We start from the raw sequence: 7922 nt of genomic DNA, 5'->3' as shown, positions 1-7922 counted from the left end.
GAGGGCCCGCTGCTCGCAAGAGCTTACAATCTAAAGGGTTAGGAGACATTTGAAACATAAAAAGGGCCCATTTGCTTGTTTCAATCAAACGTATAAAGATATGTGGTTGCTAGGGTCAGTGACCACGTTGATTTTACAGTTCTACTTTTATTACCATATTTTCCTTTTCTTATACTTCTTTTCTTCTTTTTAATCATCATTCAAACCCACGGCGGCCTTAGCAGCTTCCCAACATCCACTCGTTGCTGTTATTATTATTATCCCTTTGTGTTCGCTGGTTCTGACTCATGAAACAATGTAGCAGAAGCGGCTGATTGACAGTCCAGTGCAGGATTCTTTAAGGAAACTGGTTCTGACTCATGAAACAATGTAGCAGAAGCGGCTGATTGACAGACCTGTGAAGGATTCTTTAAGGAAACTGGTTCTGACTCATGAAACAATGTAGCAGAAGCGGCTGATTGACAGACCTGTGAAGGATTCTTTAAGGAAACTGGTTCTGACTCATGAAACAATGTAGCAGAAGCGCCTGATTGACAGTCCAGTGCAGGATTCTTTATGGAAACTGGTTCTGACTCATGAAACAATGTAGCAGAAGCGGCTGATTGACAGTGCAGTGAAGGATTCTTTAAGGAAATTGGTTCTGACTCATGAAACAATGTAGCAGAAGCGGCTGATTGACAGACCTGTGAAGGATTCTTTATGGAAACTGGTTCTGACTCATGAAACAATGTAGCAGAAGCGGCTGATTGACAGACCTGTGAAGGATTCTTTAAGGAAACTGGTTCTGACTCATGAAACAATGTAGCAGAAGCGCCTGATTGACAGTCCAGTGCAGGATTCTTTATGGAAACTGGTTCTGACTCATGAAACAATGTAGCAGAAGCGGCTGATTGACAGTGCAGTGAAGGATTCTTTAAGGAAACTGGTTCTGACTCATGAAACAATGTAGCAGAAGCGGCTGATTGACAGACCTGTGAAGGATTCTTTATGGAAACTGGTTCTGACTCATGAAACAATGTAGCAGAAGCGCCTGATTGACAGTCCAGTGCAGGATTCTTTATGGAAACTGGTTCTGACTCATGAAACAATGTAGCAGAAGCGGCTGATTGACAGTGCAGTGAAGGATTCTTTAAGGAAACTGGTTCTGACTCATGAAACAATGTAGCAGAAGCGGCTGATTGACAGACCTGTGAAGGATTCTTTATGGAAACTGGTTCTGACTCATGAAACAATGTAGCAGAAGCGCCTGATTGACAGTCCAGTGAAGGATTCTTTATGGAAACTGGTTCTGACTCATGAAACAATGTAGCAGAAGCGCCTGATTGACAGTCCAGTGAAGGATTCTTTATGGAAACTGGTTCTGACTCATGAAACAATGTAGCAGAAGCGGCTGATTGACAGTCCAGTGAAGGAAACATTGTTTCGGAAGCAGCAATATCTTTACAAATTGCTTTACTACAATGTTGCACTCACATTCCAGGAGGAAAATAAAATTCCAGTTTTTTGGGGGGATCTTTCCAATTTTCATTGTTATCGCAGGATAAAGTCGTCAGGTCTATAGTGATGGCGAGTGGCACATTTCCCAGTCCGACCCCCCTTCCCTGGCGGTTTTGGTTTAACATTTCACATTCAACTCCCCGTCACTCTTTCACTTCCTGTCTTTGCATTTTTTCCCCCCATCAGCTTCCAAAAATTAGTTTCAGGCGCAGAGATCAGAGCGGGGCTGGAAGCAGGAGGGTCTGCGAGGGGAGATACTAAAGAGAGGGGTCGTCGACTACTCCCCGGCGTCCCTCCAACACTTGGGGATATTCACCTGGGTGAGTTCTCTTTGTTTTATTCCTTATTCTCTGCCCTGTGGGGTCCCTCCTGCAGGAAGACTGGGGGAGATGGAGAGACCCCATTGTCTTAGGAATCAGCAGAAAATACCCCGTTAAATGGATTTTAATCACTTACTTATGGGGACGGTTCAAGGTGTGTGAGATTCGTTTCATTCAAGTGATTCCATTTCACATATCTGTGCCTATTGCTGGAATTGATCACATGGTGGCGCTGTTCTGTTGCAGCCCTATGGGAAACACTGGTTGTCGGCTGAAACTGGTGAGAACTGGTACTGCAGCTCACCCTCTATAAACCACATTTATCTGCAATAACCTGAATGGAAGCAGCTGATAATGTAACCGTATTACCCCTGGAGGTTGTTGGACTATAACTCCCAGGATTCTTTTACACTGGGAATTAATTCCACATTCATTTACTACAACCATTACTGAGTAAGAGACACCAACCCTCAGTTAAAGGGGTTGTTCACCTTTAAATTAACTGTTAGTCTGATGTAGAGAGGGATATTCTGAGACAATTTGCAATTGGTTTTCATTTTTTATTATTTGTGGGTTTTGACTTATTTAGCGTTTTATTCAGCAGTTTGCAATTTCAGCCGTCTGGTTGCTAGGGTCCAAATTCCCCTAGCAACCATGTATTGATATGAGTAAGAGACTGGAATATGATAGGAGAGGCCTGAATAGAAAGATGAGGAATAAAAAGTAGCAATAACAATACATTTATAGTCTTGTAGAGCATTTTTTTACATGGGGTCAGTGACCCCCATTTGAAATCTGAACTAGTCAGAAGAAGGTGGCAGATAATTAAAAAACTGTTAAAAAAAGTTCCTTAGAATTGACAATTCTATTACATACCAAACGTTAATTTCATCATTTATTTATATAGCGCTGTCAAGATACGCAGTGCTTAATTGAAATGGGTTGTTCCCCTTTAAATTAACTTTAAGTCTGATATAGAGAGGGATATTCTGAGATAATTTGCAATTGGTCTTCATTTTTTTATAATTTGTGGCTTTTTATTCAGCAGCTCTCCGGTTTGCAATTTCAGCCATTGGGTTGCTAAGGTCCAGATTACCGTAGCAACCATGTACTGATTTGTATAAGAGACTGGAATATGAATAGGAGAGGCCTATGAGCAATAAAAAGTAGCAATTACAATACATTTGTAGCCTTAGAGAGCATTTGTTTTTTAGATGGGGTCAGTGACCCCCCATTGGAAAGCGGGAAAAAGTCAGTATAAAAAGGCAAATAACTGAAAAACGTTAAAAAAGAAAAAAAGGAGACCAATTGAAAAGTTGATTAGAATTGACCATTCTATAACATACTAAAGGTTAACTAAATGTGAACCACCCCTTTAGTATAAATATATAGAATAGTAATTTAAAGGCAGTAGTAATGTAATGTTTATATTTACATATATATATATATATATATATATATATATATTAATTGATGATTATTTAGTTAATTGTGGATCTTGACAGTAATTGGCAGGTTTAATTCCATCTATGGTTGGTTGAGAATCCTTAAGAATAGTGTGACAGTGACAGCTGGGGAGTTGCACTGATACTGATACATTAGATAGTTTTAAGTAAGGGACGGATGCCTTATTTCAGCATTAAGTAGTATAGGTATGGGACCTGTTATCCAGAATGCTTGGGACTTGGGGTTTTCCGGATAATGGATCTTTCCATAATTTGGATCTTCATACCTTAAGTCTACTAGAAAATCATATAAACATGAAATAAACCCAATAGGCTGGTTTTGCCTCCAATAAGGATTAATTATATCTTAGTTGGGATCAAGTACAAGCGACTGTTTTATTATTACACGGAAAAAAGAAATCAGTTTTAATGTGGATCATTTGATTACAACGGAGTCTATGGGAGAGGGCCGTTTTGTAATTGGGAGCTTTCTGGATAACGGGTTTCCGGATAACGGATCCCATACCTGTAGTTAAGTTGTAGTTACAGGAGCATCATTTATCAGCATGAGCGACTGCGTGTGTTTAGTTGAGGCAGATTTGTAGGTATGGCGTAACTATAAACTGTATATGGGACGGTTTAAGACTGACCAATAGAAACATGTCTGCGGTTATACAGAAAATAATCCTGGATTTTGTGTTTGATTTTGTTATTGCCCTCTCTGCCCTCTGGAGAGACCCCCGAATGTGTGAATGTGACATCATTCTTTCCCGTGATGATGCTGCGCCGCGGGTCACTGACAGGGGAAGAGGAGGGGGGAAGGGAGTCGCATGCAGGGAGTTGCATATTTGTGCGTCCTGCATTCCATGCGCTCTTATGTCTCTTCCACAATTTACTGGTCTGTTATGTGGGGAGATCCCCCCCGTGCAGGGGCTGGAAATAAAACATGGTTGGGGCCCCTCCTGAAGATAACCCCCAGGTTGCCTACTCCACACATAGCTACTGCTTCATATTCATACAGATTCATACATAGGCACATTTCCCCTTTAATGGCTCATGCAGTCTGAACCCAAGGTTGCAGTTACACATTAGTCACTAATATCAGGTGTATCTTGTTCGTGTAAATGATTGGGCCTGTGTGAGGTCTGAGCGTTAGCAGTCGGGGGCAGGGCCAAATGGAATAGATGGCAAGCTCTTGGGGACAGTGATCCTTTACTATCAGTCCTTGTCCAAAGTGCAAGTTGGGGGAACTGGATACATTGTAAATTGCAAATCTAATTGAAAGAAACACGTTGCTTTGTGCAAGTTGTTTGCACCCTGTCCCAGTGAGTGATCATGAGGCCCATTGTGGGGTGACTGGGTGCTGTAGGTGCCCAAACCAACATTTTTTTGAAAATTAACCAGTTAATAGTGCTGCTCCAGCAGAATTCTGCACTGAAATCCATTTCTCAAAAGAGCAAACAGATTTTTTTATATTTAATTTTGAAATCTGACATGGGGCTAGACATATTGTCAATTTCTCAGCTGCCCCAAGTCATGTGACTTGTGCCTGCACTTTAGGAGAGAAATGCTTTCTGGCAGGCTGCTGTTTTTCCTTCTCAATGTAACTGAGTGTGTCTCAGTGGGACCTGGATTTTACTATTGAGTGCTGTTCTTAGATCTACCAGGCAGCTGTTATCTTGTGTTAGGGAGCTGCTATCTGGTTACCTTCCCGTTGTTCTGTTGTTTGGCTGCTGGGGGGGAAGGGAGGGGGTGATATTACTCCAACTTGCAGTACAGCAGTAAAGAGTGATTGAAGTTTATCAGAGCACAAGTCACATGACCAGGGGCAGCTGGGAAATTGACAAAATGTCTAGCCCCATGTCAGATTTCAAATTGAATATAAAAAAATCTTTTTGCTCTTTTGAGAAATGGATTTCAGTGCAGAATTCTGCTGGAGCAGCACTATTAACTGATTCATTTTCCAAAAAATGTTTTTTCCCATGATAGTATCCCTTTAAAGCTTTTTTCTCTAAAACATCAATATTTAGCTTTTTAGCTGCACCACAAATCCATAAACACGGAAACGGCTCCCGAGGAAGCCAAAGTCCGGGTCAGGTTTATATGTGAAGTAGAATCTCCCGGCAGGACCAGTCGTATTGTCCCATCTGCCCCCGTAATGAGCTTTTAGCAGAAATTGGATCTTGTTTAGATCCACCACTGACCAATCAGATTAAAATAAGTGGGAAAAAGAACAAATCCCAGGATGCTCGGGCCATTAATTGACAGACGGCAAACGTAGGAAAGTTACATCTGACAAATAGTAGTGACAGTTGCCCATTGAACATCAGACAGACCATCGACTCAACAATCCATCTCCATGGTGCGAAAAATCTCAGGACACTCCACATACGGTCCCAAAATCCTACAAACCTTTGTTTCATACGATGGTATCTTTGCGTCTATGGCCAGTTCCACCCTCTCATCCCATTCTGATCCTGAATGTAAATCACCAATATTAAATGTTACTGTCTCCATCTTGTCCATCTTACTTTTTCCATCTTGCCCTAAGGTTTCCATCTTTTCCTACTGTCTCCATTTTGTCCTACTGTCTCCATCTTGCTCTACTGTCTCCATCTTGCCCTACTGTCTCCATCTTGTCCCACTGTCTCCATCTTGTCCTACTGTCTCCATCTTGTCCTACTGTCTCAATCTTGCTCTACTGTCTCCATCTTGCCCTACTGTCTCCATCTTGTCCTACTGTCTCCATCTTGTCCTACTGTCTCCATCTTGCCCTACTGTCTCCATCTTGCCCTACTGTCTCTATCTTGTCCTATTGTCTCCATCTTGCCCTACTGTCTCTATCTTGTCCTATTGTCTCCATCTTGTCCTACTGTCTCCATCTTATCCTACTGTCTCCATCTTGTCCTACTGTCTCCATCTTGCCCTACTGTCTCCATCTTGTCCTACTGTCTCAATCTTGCTCTACTGTCTCCATCTTGCCCTACTGTCTCCATCTTGCCCTACTGTCTCCATCTTGTCCTACTGTCTCCATCTTGCCCTACTGTCTCCATCTTGCCCTACTGTCTCTATCTTGTCCTATTGTCTCCATCTTGTCCTACTGTCTCCATCTTCTCCTACTGTCTCCATCTTGCCCTACTGTCTCCATCTTGTCCTACTGTCTCCATCTTGCCCTAGTGTCTCCATCTTGCCCTACTGTCTCCATCTTGCCCTAGTGTCTCCATCTTGCCCTACTGTCTCCATCTTGTCCTACTCTCTCCATCTTGTCCTACTGACTCCATCTTGCCCGAGTGTCTCCATCTTGCCCTACTGTCTCCATCTTGCCCTAGTGTCTCCATCTTGTCCCACTGTCTCCATCTTGCTCTACTGTCTCCATCTTGTCCTACTGTCTCCATCTTGCCCTACTGTCTCTATTTTGCCCTACTGTCTCCATCTTGTCCTACTGTCTCCATCTTGCCCTACTGTCTCCATCTTGCCCTACTGTCTCTATCTTGTCCTATTGTCTCCATCTTGTCCTACTGTCTCCATCTTCTCCTACTGTCTCCATCTTGCCCTACTGTCTCCATCTTGACCTACTGTCTCCATGTTGTCCTATTGTCTCCATCTTGTCCTACTGTCTCCATCTTGCCCTAGTGTCTCCATCTTGCCCTACTGTCTCCATCTTGCCCTAGTGTCTCCATCTTGCCCTACTGTCTCCATCTTGTCCTACTCTCTCCATCTTGTCCTACTGACTCCATCTTGCCCGAGTGTCTCCATCTTGCCCTACTGTCTCCATCTTGCCCTAGTGTCTCCATCTTGTCCCACTGTCTCCATCTTGCTCTACTGTCTCCATCTTGCCCTACTGTCTCTATTTTGCCCTACTGTCTCCATCTTGTCCTACTGTCTCCATCTTGCCCTACTGTCTCCATCTTGCCCTACTGTCTCCATCTTGCTCTACTGTCTCCATCTTGCCCTACTGTCTCTATTTTGCCCTACTGTCTCCATCTTGTCCTACTGTCTCCATCTTGCCCTACTGTCTCCATTTTGCCCTACTGTCTCCATCTTGTCCTACTGTCTCCATCTTGTCCTACTGTCTCTTTTTTGCCCTACTGTCTCCATCTTGTCCTACTGTCTCCATTTCGTCCATCTTGAGATCTTTTATGGATACTGTGTTTTGTTTGGAGGGGTTGAACTTTTTTCAACTAAATATAACTGTGTAACAACACCACAAGCAAATGGCGGCCTGGTAATGGCTCCCTTGTGCCCAGCCCCCTGTATAGTTCGGGGGTGTCTTTAGGAAGGTGGGTTCCAGTTGTAGAATAATGACAGTCTGGCCTGACATCAGGGGGGGGTTTATATAAAGTCGCAGCAAGGGGCACATCCCAAACTCCCACTTTTAAGTATCATGGAAATTCTTGGCTGGGGACATTTTTGCAATTCCTGCATTATTTCCCCTTTTCCCTTATTTGTATTGGTTTCAGCCAGTGCTGGGCCCCCAACTGCCTCCCCTGTTTGTCTTTTATTGGTCTCCAAGTGCCGACGGTTGGAAAGAATTAACATGTTTTGTCTGAGGACCAATGGGGGGAGGAGATTGGTCTGAGATGCGCGGGGGGGGGGGTTCAGTTAAAATCTATATATTTATAGCAAGATGTTATATAACTAATTTGTGAGAATCGTATTA

At 43.1% G+C, this 7922-nt stretch overlaps 1 protein-coding gene across 1 annotated transcript in view; it reads left to right on the top strand.

The window, feature by feature from the left end:
- The first annotated feature begins 1687 nt into the window (after positions 1-1687).
- The window catches only part of dennd2b.L (DENN domain containing 2B L homeolog), a 71938-nt gene continuing 65703 nt past the window's right edge, over positions 1688-7922 (top strand). Inside the window, exon 1 of the mRNA XM_041589691.1 lies at positions 1688-1817. The gene's annotated coding sequence lies outside the window, so the exon portion shown is untranslated. The remainder of the gene's footprint in view (positions 1818-7922) is intronic.

Source organism: Xenopus laevis, chromosome 4L (genome assembly GCF_017654675.1).
Source record: "Xenopus laevis strain J_2021 chromosome 4L, Xenopus_laevis_v10.1, whole genome shotgun sequence".
Classification (NCBI taxonomy): Eukaryota; Metazoa; Chordata; class Amphibia; order Anura; family Pipidae; genus Xenopus; species Xenopus laevis.
The sequence above is the reverse complement of the archived record's forward strand: the minus strand, read 5'-3'. Positions and strand labels throughout refer to the sequence as shown.